At 34.0% G+C, this 18,311-nt stretch overlaps 1 protein-coding gene across 8 annotated transcripts in view; it reads left to right on the top strand.

Annotated features, from left to right (window-relative positions):
• Nucleotides 1–18,311, top strand: part of LOC149570671 (uncharacterized) — a 109,362-nt gene that overhangs the window by 24,272 nt on the left and 66,779 nt on the right. For 5 of the 8 annotated variants that reach the window (XR_016362995.1, XR_016362999.1, XR_016363001.1 and 2 more), the window contains exon 7: nucleotides 5,800–5,921. The gene's annotated coding sequence lies outside the window, so the exon portion shown is untranslated. Of the gene's footprint in view, nucleotides 1–5,799; nucleotides 6,013–18,311 lie in introns of those variants that run through there. The other 3 variants (XR_016363002.1, XR_016363000.1, XR_016362994.1) reach the window with 1 other exon arrangement.

Here is an 18,311-nt window from a genome sequence, read left to right as displayed (position 1 = left end):
TCTACAGTGGAAATGCAAGTTAGGGCATTTTTTGCCAAGACTTGTCAATGAAACAAGGGTTTTAGTCCACCCGAGGAAGAATGTTAAATATCTTTTGATGCTGAATTACTTCAATCCTTCAAACCACTCGCATTCTCCTCCTAAGACATTCAAGATTCAGGTTCAAACAATCATTTGCGTCTGCCAATCTGTACCAGTTCGTACACTCACGTGTTACAGCAAATGATATGGAAAAATGGGAGATTTTATTGATTTCAAATTGCAAAAGTACATGTTCTCTGTCTTCCACCCGCTTGAAAGGGCTATTTGAAGACCTTTACCAACTAATCCAACCGGTTTTCAAAGGTTGTGACCATTGGGGAGTGATTAAGTGGAAGTTGTTAAATGTAATCAGAAACTGTCAAGCCTTTACCTAGCAGTCAGTGATAATCGAGCTCACTCAGGCATCAAAGACAGTTTCCCGTATGTGCCGAGCGTTCAGTGATAACTGAGCTCGGAGATAGTATTGACTGAGTTGGGTTGGTTAACGAAGGAACACAAAGATAAACTCTGTACTAACTACTAACTGAGTTTGGTCAGTTAACAAAGGGATCGTCTGTGTTAACTGAGTACACATGTTTAAAAGTCAGTGATAATCGAGCTCACTCAGGCATCAAAGACAGTTTCCCGTATGTGCCGAGCGTTCAGTGATAACTGAGCTCGGAGATAGTATTGACTGAGTTGGGTTGGTTAACGAAGGAACACAAAGATAAACTCTGTACTAACTACTAACTGAGTTTGGTCAGTTAACAAAGGGATCGTCTGTGTTAACTGAGTACACATGTTTAAAAGCCTAAGAACACACCTACACTATCCTAGGACTAAGATGTGCCTAATGACCATAGTCTTATAAAACACCATTGGCGACTAGGCCTTACAAGTAGGCTTATTTGTAATGGAAAAGTACTTCTAAAACTTGTCAAAGATTCTTAGGCATGAATGCACTTGAGTGAAACTCATGAAGAGCTTGTTGTAGTGGATGCTCTGGAGAGTGGAGGAATAGGTGCTCCTGCACCAATCTTCTTCATTGGCTTGGCTGGAAAACAACCACCCTTCTTGATTTGTAGCTTGACCTCTGACTTTCTGGTCATGTGTTTTCTTCCTCTTCCGTTTGCCTTCCGACTGCTCCATCTGTGCTTAATGCTGGACCAGAAAGATAAGCAACTCATCCCAGACTGCCCTCGCTTCCTTAATCCTTGGCTTCTTTGGCTTTGATGTGCCCCAAATTATGAAAGGCTGGAACTCTCAAACTTGCCCCTTCTATCTGTTTCTACAGGTTATCACCAGTTCTAATTCCTGCATCCGGTTCAACCCAACCCAACAGTGGCATCAAACTCGAACTCCAGTCAGGCTTTACTCATAGCTTCATTACTCACATAAACTTCTCCCGACAAACGCCTACACATAGAATGATGACTAAATATCTAGGTTTGTTCTCAGGCAATGTCCTTCATCATGTATTCTGCACCAAAAATTTGCCTCACACAAGCAAAAAGCCTTTCATTCTCAAATTTGTATACACTCCGCTTCCTACCATTCGAAATTTCACCTCTAACACCACGTAGCTGGTTTGGCAAATTAAGCAAAAAATTAGCCTCCATGTTGCCTCTCTGTTACTTCCACTTGCCCCCATGTTACTGTCACAAATTTTCCTGCAGGAAGTAAATAAACTTAGGAGCACCTTTTAGATTGTTACTTTCCGCACTTATATCATTGCCCCATGACATAGTGACGTGGGTCGCCAAAATTGTATAGTAACAGCCATTCACCGATGAATGACGCCAGGAAACTAAATCATTAGTCCAACTCCCCCACAGTCCCCATGGTTTGGCCCCAGCAAAGATAAAAATGAAGTTTAAAAAAAGTTGAAACCAATATCTAATAAATTTGTATTCCCTGTCTTCAATCACTTCGTCCTTGATCTGATCATTCAAAACCACACCTACATTAGATTATTTGTCTGCAATCTCTTTAGCCTCTTTCAAGACACGCAAAACTTTAAATTCTTTGAAGGACTCTAAAAGTGCTCAGATTCATCTGACAAACTTGTCTAAATGCCATGTCACCAATTTTTACCATCCATTAATCATAATCTTAGAATCTCCCTCCTGACACGCATCTCCATTGCCATTGTAATTCCAATAATAGCAGTCACATTCTCTGCCTCATTATTAATTGCAATTGGGAGCCTTTTAGCTCGAATCAACTGAATGTTCCTGAGCTCATCTGTCATGACACAACCTGCACCTGAAGGGTCCAGGTTTCCTTTCGATGCACCATCTAAATTTACCTTAAACAAACACCTTCTGATGGTTTGGAACCAATCCCCTGTCAGATGAGGAAGGAGGATGAATCCTCACCTGCCCCTGAAAATGCCACAAGATCCCGGATAAGTTGTAGATTATAGTTTTGTGCAAATTATTCTGCTTAATTCACTAGGCAGATATATCCCATAGTTTTTCCCAACTGTAACCTACTACTTGATAATTTATGTAAACAAATCCTCACATGTGCTATGATTACAAATCTGGAATAGCTTTTATGTATTTGTATCCTCTTAGGCATTATTACTTACCTTGTAATTCTAATAGGTACACTTGCTTAGATCTTTAAAGGTAGATTTAATGTATAGATTAGATTGCTGCTTGCTCTTACCCTTTTATAAATTTCAGTTGTATGGGTGACGGCAGAAAACGATCTAGGTACAAAATAAATATGATCTACAAAGGAGAAATTCATGGTACTGCCCACAGAGACATCATAAGGTGTGGGCCATGGGAGATAAAGCTCATAACATTATCAGATAAAACTTAAGTAGGTCAAAGACTCCCTAATTCTCTAATTCAGTTGTAAATTTTTTTGGATTTTGTGTAAAACAATGGCAGTTTTTGAAATGCAATGAAAAATAGTTTGTAGTTGCACTACGATAAGGTTTTATATAACTTCAAAGGTTTTTCAAGTCCAGCAGTGCATAATGCCAATATGGAGAAAAATCTTGTAACAGAATCAGATAAAACCTAAGTAAATTATATGCTGCCTAGATCTGAAATTCAGTTATAAAAACTTTTGGATATGACTTGCTAGATTTTGTGTAAAATAATGGCAGTTTTTGAAACTGCAATGAAAAATAATTTGTAGTTGCACTACAACAAGATTTTATATAACATTAAAGGTTTTTCAAGTTCAGAAGTGTGTAATGCCAATGTTGGCATTATTTGTGTTGGCCTAATTTAGGTAGCTACCAGGTAGAGTTATTTTGAATGTTTTGAAACTGGACCTTTGTCTGTCAGTTCATAAAGCAAAGTGATTGATGAAGAGGGGATTCGGTTGGGACTTATAACATGTGTCATTAGCTAGGAGCTATATATCTCAGTGATGTATGAAATTGGTAGTCCTTAGTATGACTGAAAAACAATTGCCAGTGAGTGATCTCTTGTCAAATGAACATGTTTTGAATGCTACATGTTTGACACGAAAAAGTTGAAGAGAGTGATCTACTTGCGCCAGTAAATAAGAATGAATAATGCATGTCATAATGAAGTGTTGAGTGGTCTAAACTTAAAATAAAAAAACCTGACTCATGATCATATGTGCCTAGATTATGAAATGTTCTTAGCCTCACCTTTACAAGAACATAGGGATAGGATGTTTAGACAACTGATTGTCCATGTTGAGTTGTAGCTAGTCACTGACTGGTAGCTGTCTATTAAGGTTGTAGCTTAGGAAGGTTTAGGTAATGGGAGGTGACCATAAAGAAAACAATACTTAGATGTCTGATATCAAATAACCATCATGACAACCAATTGGGCCTTGTGATCTGATTTGGTCACCAATTGAGACAGACCAAAGATGTTATTCATTATAAAATGGCACATACCTTAGCCTTGAAAAGAATGCATGGTTTTTAGATCTTTAGGTATGTGAAGGTCCATGTTGACATGTTGTCACGAGCAGCTGATTTAAGAATTGGTCCTTGGTTTTGTTGGGACTAGTGTAAAAACAGAGTATTTTTACACCATAGGCTAAGAGTTCTTGGCTAATTTGTTGCTAATTCTACTTGGCATGGTTTGAGTAGCAACAAGGACATATACAAAATATCCTGTTGAATAGGCTTATTAATTTGCTTCTAACAAGCATGAAGAGAGTAATATACAAGTGAGAATTTGTGTGAAGAAGAAGTTTGATGAAGAAGCATCATATTACTGATGAAAAGGTCAGAGAAGGCTGCAGAATTCAACAAATGTGTCATTGCTTGGGGAAATAATCAGTACAAAATTGAACATCAATGAAACTTTCAAAATCTGTAATAACGTTTTTAAAATAGAAGTTATTACATGTAAGGAAACAAAATATCATGTATGTTTTGGTTTGAAACCTAATAAAATTCATTTTATCACGGGAGTATAGTGGAATTAAGGTTCAGCCTTGTAAAGCTGCACCCCTAGTATTTGATATCCAAGATCTTCATCCTTTAATATTTTTGAATGCTTCCTTGGGAATTAACATTTTCAAGAATAAACTTAGTGGGAAATAGTCCCCCATCTTACACAGATTTTCAAATGAGTATCATTGACGTCAGAAATATCAAATATTACTTGGGAAAGTGAAACCGATCAACAGACATTGCCTTTGATGGTTTTGAACTAATAGGTTCCCAAAACTGGAATAGGAAGTGATGATAACGTTTCATTTTGGGAAGATAGAAAGCTTTGTCATAATAGTTAGTTGAATGTTTGGCTGTGCATGCACAATCACAAAGAAATCAATGTATTAACGTGTTGACTAAGTTACGGCATAGCTTCTGGATACATGCATTATCTTGTATCCCATAAAGGTTAGCATAATACCTGAAACACACAGTACCATCCTCCTATTCCTGTTATAATGGATATCCCAGTTAGAATTATACAAAATTGAATTTAATATTTTTGAATAGAAAAAATGATTCTCTAATTTAACCATGTTATTAAATTCATGAAAAAACATACAAGTAGATAAGGCCATATGATGAGAGGGACTACAGCTGATGCTTGTGGGATCAAACATGAAAACATGTATTTGCTTTTGTGCCTCTTAAGACATTTAAGTTCTTTGTACTGGACCCCTTTCCCCCATCCCAGTATTGTATTGCCCATTCCCGTGACGTTTTTGTTTGTTTTTGAATAGCAAGCAAAACAGAAGCTTTGATGTTTTCATGGTTAGTGTGCATGATAATCTGAAAAGCTTTACATATTGTCATTACGAACAATTTTATAATTAGCATCTATATTATACAATATATATCCTTAGCTTGTGCAATAAAAGAGCCACTTTCTACATGAAACACTATGCTTTCTAGCAGTGCACTCCTGAGTGGAATTGCTGTTTCCTTCTTTATTTTGCTAGCAGACAAGGACATACATTCAAACTTGTCAGACAAGATTCACTAAATGACCTTCAATGTGACATAAATACATACTGGAACATGTATTTTAATATTTTATTTAAAAATGTATCTTAAGTTTTATTTAACTGGTATTCATTTAATCCATCTTTAGGATAGCCTCTTCACAAATCCTATGGTCTTTGATTCATCATTAATGACTTGTACAAACCCAGTTATGTTTCTCATATTTATCGGTGTCGGAATATGAACCTTGAAATATTGGCATCATAATTGGATGTCATAAATTCCTATGAGAAAATTTTTATTCAAACATGGTGGGATCAATTTTCTCCTGTATGAGTGATTTTTGTTTGTTTGACTACATATTGTCATAGATCGTGTAAGGTTGGAGATGAAAGGAGCTGCTCAGGCAAGAATGGTTGCAGTTGGTGTCTTCACACAGTTGGAGGGGAAGATTATAGTGTTTTGGGGCCATCTTCTGCCTTCAGATTAACAGGTCTCCTCGTGATAACTTCAATTACTGATTCTTGCACATTTCCAGTAATGACATAGTTTTGCTGCAATATCGAAAGAGATTATATGTAGAAGTTTTTTTTCTCCTTTCGATTTTTGATTAAAAGATTTATTGCCTTAGGTGAATGTGTCTGAATTAGTTTTTTTAATGCAACTTCTAAGTTTCATGTAGTTTTGAAGGTTGTTGGCCTTGAATTGTTGCCTCTCGTAGTTGTTGTCTGTATCACAGAAATGGCTACTTGTAATATAGACCCAACTATAGATTTTTTAGAAAATATTTCACTCTTCACCAAGAGATACTTATTTAGATTTTTGTCATATTAACATCTGCCTGTAAGACGGCTGCTTTTTAGAAGCTAGAATACTGCTGCCCTACAGAGCAAGATGACCATTTGACTTCTTGCATATTTGATGATAAACTAGTAGATGGATAAGCCCTTCTTGCATATTCGACGAGAAACTAGTAGATGGATGCACCCTTCCATGGTAAATGTATCGTGATCATTTAATTTTACAACCTACTCTACTGAGTATTCTGGATTTTTATATAGGGGGTAAGCCATTGAAATTCTGTGATGAGAAACACCTTACAGCCATTGATTTTGATTGGTTCGATGTCCTTATACTTAATTATCTTTTCTGATAAGTAGATAATAGCAAATCTATCCTGTAGGTTGCATTTAACATTGTCTTTTTTTCATGAAGAGCCTCCTTTCCAACCTTCACAATGAACATATATTCAATTTCTTTTAATGCACAGCTGACAAGATAGAAGCTGTCTTATATAAATAATGGACACCAAAACCTGGCTTGTGAAGACAACAATCACCATTATTTATGCACATATCAAAAGAACGCATACTAAATCTTAAAACTAATGTGGAATAATTGATTCCCATGCACATTTTGGAACAAAAGAACCCCATGCTGATTGGTTGTTCTGATCTTAGACCAACATGGTCATTTCCCAAGTAGACAGAAGACCTCCTATAATAAACAGGGATTGACCTTACAGATTTGTTGTTAGTAATGTAACCATCTGGAAGACCATTCTTCTTTTGTGGGTTGTAATGTCCTTTTTGGCTGGACTAAATTAAAGTGCTATGTTGGTAGACCTTTCAAAAAATTAAAAAATACAAAATGCCTCTGCACTGAGGTGGAAGCATTTTGCTTTCTTATTGTTTTGCTTCAGGGTATATAAATCTTTTCATTTGAAAACCATCATTGTGCCCCTCTTGTACCCTCTTGTTTTATTTCAAACAGGTCTTGTCCTAGACTTTTTTTTAGATAACATGTTTGTCATGAAGACATCAACTATTATTTATGTTCCAGTTGTAACCATATGATGATGAGATTTTCTCCTTTTCTACATTTCCTTCATGATTTCCATATTTCACTTCTTAGCCTATTCAACATATAGTATTCAATGCCTACATACAGTTGCCTTACTGTTTAACTGAATTTATTCTTCTAATTCAGTGCTGAAAGGCATCCTGCGATCAACTTTCACACAGAATGTACCATTTCACACAAAGCTCTATGAATTTCCTTTGAATCACATTATTCCAAAGCTTAACTTTTATACTTTCAGATAGCATTATTGATCTGCATTTGCTTCAAGGCAGTGCAAGATGTCTCCCATGGTTAGTAGTTAGTACTTTAACTTTATTGCTGAGTTGAACAGCTATACAAGCAGAATCAAATACAGGTTATACAGGTTCCTTTGCCATTTATATATCCTAAGTTGTTGGTTCGGTCTGTTTGGGTTCATTAGTACTAAAAGAGAATATATATATATATATATATATATATATATATATATATATATATATATATATATATATATATATTGGTAGGTATGGTTGTACGTATATAGGTAGGTAGGTATGTACGTAGAGCCTAGAAGTATGAATAAGAGTAGAATGCCACATAGTATCATAAAAACAACAAAAACTACATAAACTTGTAATGATATTAGTATCGAAATGTTCAAATAATAATATTGAGGTCGAGTATCATTGTTTCAATTTTCAACAATTGAAACTTAGTAAAGTTTCAATCATCTAATGGATTATCTAAATCTTGGTCTTCTTAGTTGATTCACAAACAGTCTCAATTTCAATTGAGTCAGCTGCACGAATAACATTTTCGCCTTCCAAGTCCTTAAATGCTTATTACTTATTCGCTGTACACAGAGCTTGTTAGCTTGTAATTAAAATCCTACTTGAAAAGTGCTAAATAGTAGCACTCAACTCCTGTCACCTATGGAAGATATTGTGTAATGTTTACATCATAACTTATCATGATAGAGAGATTCCAATTGATCATATAGGGGTCTTTGTGAGCAATTGGATACAAAAATTCCACTGGAAGACATCTCAAGGGCTGCTTTAATTTGATATAATGAGTTTTTGAACTTCAGCAAATTTTGTGTTATATTGTAAAGATTTTAATTCAAAGTCTGTAATAATTGTTTCCTGTACTAAATTATATAATGTTTGTCAATGGAAATCTACCCGGTTTGCACTTGGTCCACCTGGGTCTGGCCTGGTTTGAGCTGGGCTCAACCAACCTGCCTGGGCTGAACCCACAGGTGAACTAGACACAAACCTGGACGAGTTTTAATCAGACATGACTAGGGGCCCCAGACAGGTGAACCATACTTTCTAGTATATATCTATTGTTAAAGAAGTAAGGTTGATATGATAGGTAGACGAGTCAAAAAAATTCCATATCAACATTTTTGCATGGTTATCAAACTTAGAAAGAAGGAAGAAAGTTGCTTTTGAAGTTAAGTTTTATGAAAAAACAGAACTCTACTGGAAGGCACAGTCACTAGGAAAATATGGGAGAGGAGAAAGAAATTTCAAGTAAAAACATAATAAAAAGACATCATCTAAAATTTTAGTCAATAGAGTGTAGCCAAATGTGGTGTCATTATACATGGGTTTGTGTGAATCACTAATCATGAAACATGATTCAATGAGTTTGACTTAAAAGCTACAAAGTTGAATCCTTATAGCAATATCACAACTTGACTTGCTGTGGAAAATATCTCCTATTTATCAATTGATGAGCTTAAGGGGCTTTCTAATGAATGGTTCAAGACACTAACACTTGGTGAAGGATTTGCAAATAAGTTTGCAAGCAGAGTGGGTTTAACCATGGTGGAAACTCCAGAGTTAAGCGCACTTGAGCTGGGGTAGTACTGGGATGGGTGACCTCTCGGGAAGTCCTGGTGCTTCCCCTCTGTGAGCATCACCTAGATCCAATGAGTGCTAAGTGTACAATTCATTGTCATGAGTAAACCACTAATAAAGAAACATTTGTCATTGAGTTTGACCTGCAAACTATACAGTTGAATCCTGATAGCAATATCACAACTAAAAAATACTTATTGTCAACAAAGAGTAGAGGGCTGATGAAGTCAAGGGCTGGAGTTGGAGACTTGGCAATGGTTCAGAACTTTTCAAGTAAGGAAACCTGCAGCCCATGCATCGTTTCAATTAATATTGTCCACAAAGGAGCCAGCTTTTATTGGACTTTTGGTTCTAGTGCCTTGAACCTTTCAGTGTTTTGAGGTTGAAGACATGGAAGACAGCCATTAGCTGGTAGCTGAAGAGAACAGCTTGTCTCTACTTGGAAGATAGCTCCCGGTAAACAGTTAGGAAGGAAGTAGATAAAACTTGAACGAACATAGATGGTGCTAAATTATCACATTAAAAATACTGTTCAGTCATCAAATGTGACAAAACATGCATTTGACAGATAAATGGTAATTAATATTAAGAGGATGGTGACAGCATCGCAGCCTATGCATTTTATCAACTAATAGTTTGTTTAGACTTTTTTGAGGTTAGGGTGATGGTTAGGTTCAAATATATATGGATGTCACAGCTATTGTGTTGGATACATTGAAGCCAGTAATATGGTCTGGCTGAAGAGAATCCTCAGAAAACATTCAGTAATCAAAATAGTGAAAATTTTAGTAAATAGAATTATACAAGTATAACCAAATGCTCACATAACAACTTAAGTCATCAAAATTAAGTAAGACGAGACATTTAACATCTAAATGATAATTGGTAACATTCAGTATAACCAAATCCTCACATGACAACTTTTAGTCATCAAAATTAAGTAAGAACAGACATTTAACATCTAAATGATAATTGGTAACATTCGGTAATCAAAATAGTGAAAATTTTAGTAATTAGAATTATACTAGTATAACCAAATGCTCACATAACAACTTTTAGTCATCAAAATTAAGACAGACCAGACATTTAACATCTAAATGATAATTGGTAACTTCAATTATCAAGCACTGACAAATAAAGTTTATTTAATTTGTATAGCAATTTTTTTTCAATACTATTTGAACAGAAACTTGGGGTAGCATATTATGGAACCAACATCATTACAATGTACAGAAATTATAACCCAAAAAAATTGATATGCCTTTTCATGCAAGACTTTTCCTCCTAGAAATATTTTTGGCCTTGGTATATTGAATGTTTATTGGTTATTAACTTACTTTCGAGGTAGTTTTTGCTTTTCTTTTCCCAGACGCTATCTATATGTCATAACTTCTCAACAATTAACTGGGGAAATTAGATATGAGCTCAGTCTGTAGAGAGTGCCATACTAGTGCCATATTTACCTTTGAGAATACTGCTTATAAAAAATTGTTAGAAAGTTGGAAAATTTGTTTGTAGGATTTTCTGTTGACATGACAATTTTGGGAGCCGTTTTTGGAATTTTCAGAAGTGTCTGAAATTTTTGGATTTTAGGCGTAATTGGAAAACTCAAACTCTGTAAAAAGCAGAGCAACAATTAACAGATTTAATTGACTTCGACATGGTAATACTAAGAAATACTTAATTTGATGAACTCGTAAAACTCAGAACTACTGAGGAAAAGTTGGCTAAACTTTCAGAAAACTCAGCGAGTCAATTAAATAGTTGATTTAGTCAGCCCCAGAAATAACTTGCAAAAACTTCGTAAGTTTTTGATCTATGATTTTAGGGATAGAGAAATCTGGAAGGTGTGCCACATAATTTGACTGCTGGGACAGAATGTTTGTTCTGTTTATACACAATCTCTCTCTCGAAATATCCAAATTTGTGCTTAATGAGAGCTCCAGCAGCCAGCTAAGATGCAATATTTTTGCAAGTGCTACACATGTCAATTGTTCGAGAATATTTAAGTCACACTGAAATGTTTGCAAAGTTTGAGGATTTTGAGCCAGCTACGGAAGTCTTCATGCAAGACTTTCTTGTGCACACGCTAAGGTACATGCATTCCCTAATATACATACCAGTCAACAGTCAACTGGCACTGCCAATATACTTTTACTTTTGTTGTTCTTAATATATGGTGTCTAGGGCAGCTGTTTTGAATTATTTCTATCCAAGCAAAGTGGCACCAACACACTTTGGTTGATATGATAGGACATCAACCAATACGGTTCACTTGGCGAAATATAGATTGAGGTCTGCAGTGGACTAGTATGATGACACTCGGACCTTTGATTGAGACTGCTTTTATAATAAAATGTTTAACAAAGAATTGCGTTCACTTTATTTCTCTCAATCCCATCCTAGGATAAATAGAACACACCAAAACGACGAGTGTGATGTGGGGGTGGGGGCTTGAATATTCTTTGGTTAAACGAAAATTGCTATGCATAAGAGTAGATCTATTCTCTCCATTAAATAGTTTTGTGAGGATTAATAAAGGAGAACATGCAGGAATGGCAGAATTCCATGTCACTTGGCTGCAGTGCATTTAGAATGGTTTCGTTCTCTATACTTTTATAGATTTTGGTTGTGCATTTTTAATTTTTTACCTTTTCTGGTCATCAATTGTGAAGTGATTGAGGATTCCTTGATGTAACTGTTACTGTGAATATTTGAAGTTGCAAGGAAAATGACGGTGACATTTTATTCAATAAAGTTCCTGTAAGTTATGACATCAACCAACTTTTATGATTATAATTTATATGTTAATAATTATTATTTATTTTATATGCTGTGCTTGTGTAGTATTATATCTTTAAATCAGTTCAACATTAAATTTAACTAGATGAAATGCAAGTATATGTTATAGTCATTGAATCATACTTTCATAGGAACGACAGGATTAGGTTTTAATTGTCAAGTGCTTTTTCTGTATTTCCCCTGTCAGGGCATAATAAAATAACTTCATTTTAGTGAAATAACTTAAAACCTTTAGTTGTGGTTTCTAAGTTGTAAGCTTTGAAAACACATCTGTTACTTGGATGTTAAAACCTATTTATCTCAATTATTGACGGAACACGCAAGAAAAACGTGAAATAAAACAAAATGCTTGAGTTGGTAGTATGCTCATTAAACTTTTTTAGTGGTATATCGTAAACCGTGTCAAAGTCCAATGTACATTGGAAACTAGGAAAATCTCCAATTTTATTCTGGCTAATAATTAGTGCGATTCTGTTATAAGAACTTTTTAGTGATCGGAAATGACACATTAGGATTATGAAATCCTCCTTTAGTGAGACTTTTAGGTGCTAATAATATTTTTTTAAAAATGAGCTTTTTTTGCAGGGTCACCTAGGGTAATATAATAATATCACATGTCACTGACAACATTAAAATGCATATGCAGTTTGTTTCTATAAGGGCCCATTTGGTTGTTGGAATTTGATTGGAATAGAAATTTATTTTCAATTCTCTATTTGGTGCGTCAAAGTAGAATTGAGAATAAGAATTTGTTTTTAATTCTCTATTTTGTGCGTCAAATTGAAATTGAGAATTTTGAAGTCCGTTGCACTATATTGCCCTAAATAAGTGTACAAAGAAGATTAATACAACAACCAAATTCAAATCACTGCCCCTTCAAAGATCTTCCTTTGCTATCTTCTAAACACAAATGCAGAGGCCTAGATTTGTGATGGAGAATTGCTCGAGATTTTCACAGCCATTTTTTAGCACAATCTACTTAGATTACTCGATAGACGTCTAGTTTCTTGTCTCCGAGTGAAATTTCGTCTCATAATGCGAATTACAGGTGGCACTGTTGTCTCCATGTCTCTCTTTGACGCCATATTCCACAACAATTCTGTCAAGGTTGTTAAATCTTTCATCTTTTGAGCGTCGAGATTGTATTTGCAAATTTGTGACGAAAAACTCAACAATTTGTGAGCTACCAAAAAATTTGTATCTGCAAAATTTGTGAGCCATCAACGGTAGTGTTTTCAACAGTCTGAAGATCAATTTGGTCTGGTTTAGCATCGATTTGCCATTCTTCTTGTTTTGGTTTCATCACCATTTGCCCCTTCTAAATTAGATGATTACACAGGTTTTGTAGAACCAAATGAAGTGTAGAATAACAAATCTTATTCCTATTTCTATCTCTATTCTTATTTTCAGTTCCTGTTCTTCATTTCTATTCCTAATCCTATTCCCCATTCCTAGTGTTAGTTTTCTATTCCTGCAACCAAATGAGCCCTAAATGAGCTAATATACAAGCTTTCAACACCATTCTCTATTACACTAGACATTTCAGGGTTATGTATCCATTTTAAGAAATGGATAGGAAAATGCACTGCATGGTCTTAATGAAGGCTATACTATATTGTATTGTTTCTTTTTGAGTTTTTTTTCGAGAGTTAGGTATAAATAGCTGACGTTTTTCATGGTTGGTTTTGTAATTACCTTAAATCTTATTAGTCAACCAAGTGCGCTTCGGTCCTTTGGTTCTTTTACCTCGTCGTTTTGCTTTATTTTTTTTGTCAAGTTGTAGAACTAGTTATTAATGTTGTTTATGGTCTTTACTTGTATACTCTTAAGTGATGTAGTAAATATCACATCAATATGAGGCCCTTTTAGTGGCTACAGTTATTTTTTTGTTTGAGAACATATACTTCTCTGCTCTATAGCAGCTTAAAGTAGAAACAAGGTACAATGCTTTATCTAGTGATGTCTTTCAGTTGGGAGTTTGTATAGATTTATGGTAGCATTGTTTCCCAAACACAACGGTAACAATAGTAGATTAATTATTTGTGACCAATTAAATGATTATTTGAATTGACGACATTAGATTTTAAACACTTCAAAAAATGTAATAAACAATATGTAAAAAATGTTGGACTAATTTGTATGATGATTATATTGAAATTTTTACACTAGTGTGAAATATCAATAAATCTATCCACAACTCTTTTCACAAAACTAATTGGGTTTATTAGTTATTATGAAAACAACCCTAAAGTGTGAAATAATGGACCTTTTGAGACACTCGAAGATATTCTATTGTTATCTAGATTGTTCACAAGGAATTTATTATGGTAGGTGTGATGACAACATCTTTATATGTTATAGGCAATACAAATGTTTTTGTTGAAACCTCAAATTATAACCATAGATTCTTATTTGAAGAGTGTTAGGAACAAATTAAGGGAAAAAAAAGTTTAATTGAACATTTGAGCAAAAATGATAACTATAGGTTATATGGGGAATGCTATACAATCACATGTTTAGTTAAACATTATGCTTATGAGAAGTGATAGCTATGCAGAAGACTTAACATATTTGAGCATCATTTTTCTAGCTTTTAAGTTGATTGTGAGGTAATTTCTTTCTACTTTGTTTAAACGTTTATTAATTTAAACATTGAATAAAAGGCATCTTTGTAACACTTTTTAAACAATCAACCACTTCTTTTGTATTTACAAGATAGTAGGCTAGGTCAATCATTGATATGTTGAGTAGTTAGTGCAAGAGGAGAATTTTTTTCCCTACAAATTTTTTATTATTATTATTAATTGTAAGTACGATATTTGGAAACATTATTTAGGATTGCTATTATTTTAACAAAATGTTCTATTATTTGCCCTTGATGTGTAACATAGCTAGATATTTGTTAATTGTATTCTTTTTTCCTAAACTCTAATTGCTTTGAGTACAATTCCACTCACGACTTTTAAATGATAACAAATAACAGCTTAATATTTATGGTTTAGTATATATTTTTTCTTGAAAACTTTATAGGGTTATTGTTGTAAAATCACACAAGTTTTATGATAAATTTTGCACTTCAAAAATAACAATACAATGAAACAATTTGTGAGTAGGCAATTTGCATGAAATGAGTAGTTTTGGAAGATATAAGAATACACAACTAGAGGTATAATTAGTACGTCCCTTTTCAAATCCAAATTTTTATTCAACTTAAAAAAAAAAAAAACCATTATTTAGAAACTTAATTTGGCTTCAATCAACTTTAGAAGAACAAGAATTTCATTTAGCTTGTTTTAACAAAGATTTTTCTCATTTGAATTATTGAGCATGGTCCAAAGCATATTGAGGCATTGAATATTGAATTGATTGATTGCCCTTGTCAAAGGGAGACCTTATGAATTTTACCACAACTGTGGAAATAAATCAAACGAGATACTAGGAATGATTGATTGCCGTTGTGATAGGGATACCCTACGAATTTCACCACAACTGTGGAAAGAAATCAACTTAGATACTAGGAAAGAAATCAAAATGATTGATACTAGGCCTACGTTTGATATTCAAATTTCTTCACAAATAGTAGAAGATGAAGATGAACCATTTTCAATCCAAATGGAACAAAATTTGGATATTCAAGATCCAAATGATTGGTGGATCAACCTTCTCCTAGCATAAATCCAAATTGAAAAAAACACTCTTGCTTTAGCACCCTAATCCTACAACAAGTATTGGCTTTACCTCAATGTTTTCTAGTCCTAATTCCACATGTCTATACCTCTCTAGAGCATGAGTGTGCATGTTGTAGACTCTTGTCTTGAACAAGGCAAAAATAATTGAATTGAAACTGCAAAAATATCGGAGTGCTGATTATTGCAAGAATTTTTTGCCTTGGACTTGATTACAATTGATTTGAGAGCTATATATAAGCTTTCTACCCATCTCCCAATTGAATGGTGATCTTCATAACTAATTTGGCCTCGAAATGCAAAAATTACAGTTTCTCGTTTGAGCAACATTAATGATGTTGCAAAGTTGTCCTGCAACTTTTGCAAGTTTGCTTGAGACTTTCAAACAACATTGGCCTCCTTTGTGCAACTTAAATTTTTTTGATTCAATCTTGTATCTCACAATTGACCAATATCTTTACAAACTAGGGATCAAATCTTATAGGTTACCCCATTCTTCTAAAACGGGTTAGAGTTTTTCTCATTATCATGGAATGCTTTTCCTATCAAATTGCCATTGTCTACCTAGAAGTAGGTGGTAGACATCCATGGACAAATCAAGCCTTATACTCAATCGAAGAATTAATATGCCAATAAGAATTTTGTCTGTATATCCTTGGATGGTAAACTCTACCCAAGCTTATTCATTAGCCCATACATGTTGCCCTTTGTTTAACCGAGTAACTTTAACAAGGAGTGTCATGATAGATCATATCTAGTTTCAATTTCTTAATTTCTTCTTTAGATATGACGTTATTGGTTGAGATATGACGTTATTGCTTGCACTTGAATCTATAACAACTTGAGTGAAGGTTTCAACAATTCCAACTTCACGCTAAATAAACAAGTCACATATCAATAATTTACTTTAACAAAAGTAATATCTATTGTTGAAATATCAAATGTCATGAAGGAATGAAACTCTACTTATATAGAAGGAAACTTTAAGGACAATGTGTGGAAGAATATTGCCATTAGGAATATGTTGTAAGATATTATGATTCTTACAATTATTAATGTATTAGTGTACAAATACAAATTTTTAGTTGCATGATTCTTACAATTATTCATGTATTTACGCATTTATAAATGACTTTATTGACTTTATTGTTGCGTTTTTTCAAATTTTCTTCCTTGTCGATGGTCCTCTTATTAGTCCTTCAAACATGCACCTCAATAATACAAATTTAGTTGGTCTTAAATTGCTATTTACTAACATTCCTCTTGTCTAGTTTATGTAGTTCATTGATTGATAGAAGTATAAGTCAACTACTTTATGTAGTTCACATTTATCGTTTTAATGCCTTCATAATTAAATTTTTGTCTAGTTTGCTATCGAAATGATGGACCCATGAGATTGTTGAAATGTTGTGAGATACATTAAACTAAGAAGCTTACAACTCATATACATCAAACTATCATACAAATGAAAGTAAATGAGAAGATATATTTTACGGTGAAGAATAACTACGTTAGTTGAAGAAGAGGGATAGTTGTGTTCTAAGCAAGCTAAGGTTGACATGATTTCAAGAATAAATTTCATACATAGAAATATTTTAGTAGCTTCATAGTACACAATTCTATAAATAACATTTCTTTTGTATTAATGATTATGTTTTAAATTTTTTTTTTGTAAGGGCAAAATTGGCTAAGTATACCACTCCCTTTTCTATTAAGGTTATTTTTGTTTGTATAAATTTCATAAACACAAATCTCTTTCTATAGTGATTTAGACTTGATACACCCAGATTTATTTGAGTATAATTATATGTCGTATTGGACATTTGGATGAATATCATTATTAAGATAATCATTAATATTTTACATAACCTTACTTTAAGTGGTTCATTGACCATTTAGAATTGGTGGTAAAAGTTGTAGCGTGGGTTGTTAGGGACTCTTTTAGTTTCTTGGAATCAAGGAATTTTGATACTTCAAGTTAGGATGATAGGATGCTCGACAAAGGTAAGGTGGTTGACAATGAGGAATAGAGCCAAATAAGGGAATTTTAACTTCCAAAAGGAAAGAAACCAAAATTTCAAAATTTTGAGACAACACACTGCAATTAGAGGATGTAGATAATTTAGAACTCTTAACAAAATATTAAGTTCTCGTCCATTAGATTACAATTTTAGGAGGGAAAAAAAACATGAGAGTTGCTTGTAGAAGGGATTTAGAGGAACTAACCTAACCAAAGAGCTTAGCAAACCAAAAATTAGCTAAACCTACAACACATCCTAAATCTTCTTTAGAAACGACTGAGGCAAGAGGGCTCTTATAGAAATGGCATATATTGTTCATGTGAAAAGGGGTGGGAGGTTGTGAGAAGTCAGAACCCTTGGGATATGGGGAATTGTGGTTGTATGTTGTGGTTAAGGATAACAATACATACACCATAAATAATGCCAATTAACTGATCGGGGGAAGACAAAGGGGATTTGTGAAAATAAACTTGTTCAAACAACTATTTCTTGTCATAAACCTTTGCATCATAAAGAGCGTTTTTTTAAAACCTCATGTGCGACTTCCATAAGATAATTAATTTCACTAGGGAGCAAGAGAGGAATACTCAGAAAACACTAGGGAGCAAGAGAGGAATACTCAGAAAACATGCATAACTCTTCTAAGTTAAATGATAGATTATTG

This window comes from Cupressus sempervirens, chromosome 3 (genome assembly GCF_028749045.1).
Source record: "Cupressus sempervirens isolate cs-2001-9-10 chromosome 3, ASM2874904v1, whole genome shotgun sequence".
NCBI classification, from domain to species: Eukaryota; Viridiplantae; Streptophyta; class Pinopsida; order Cupressales; family Cupressaceae; genus Cupressus; species Cupressus sempervirens.
The sequence above is the reverse complement of the archived record's forward strand: the minus strand, read 5'-3'. Positions and strand labels throughout refer to the sequence as shown.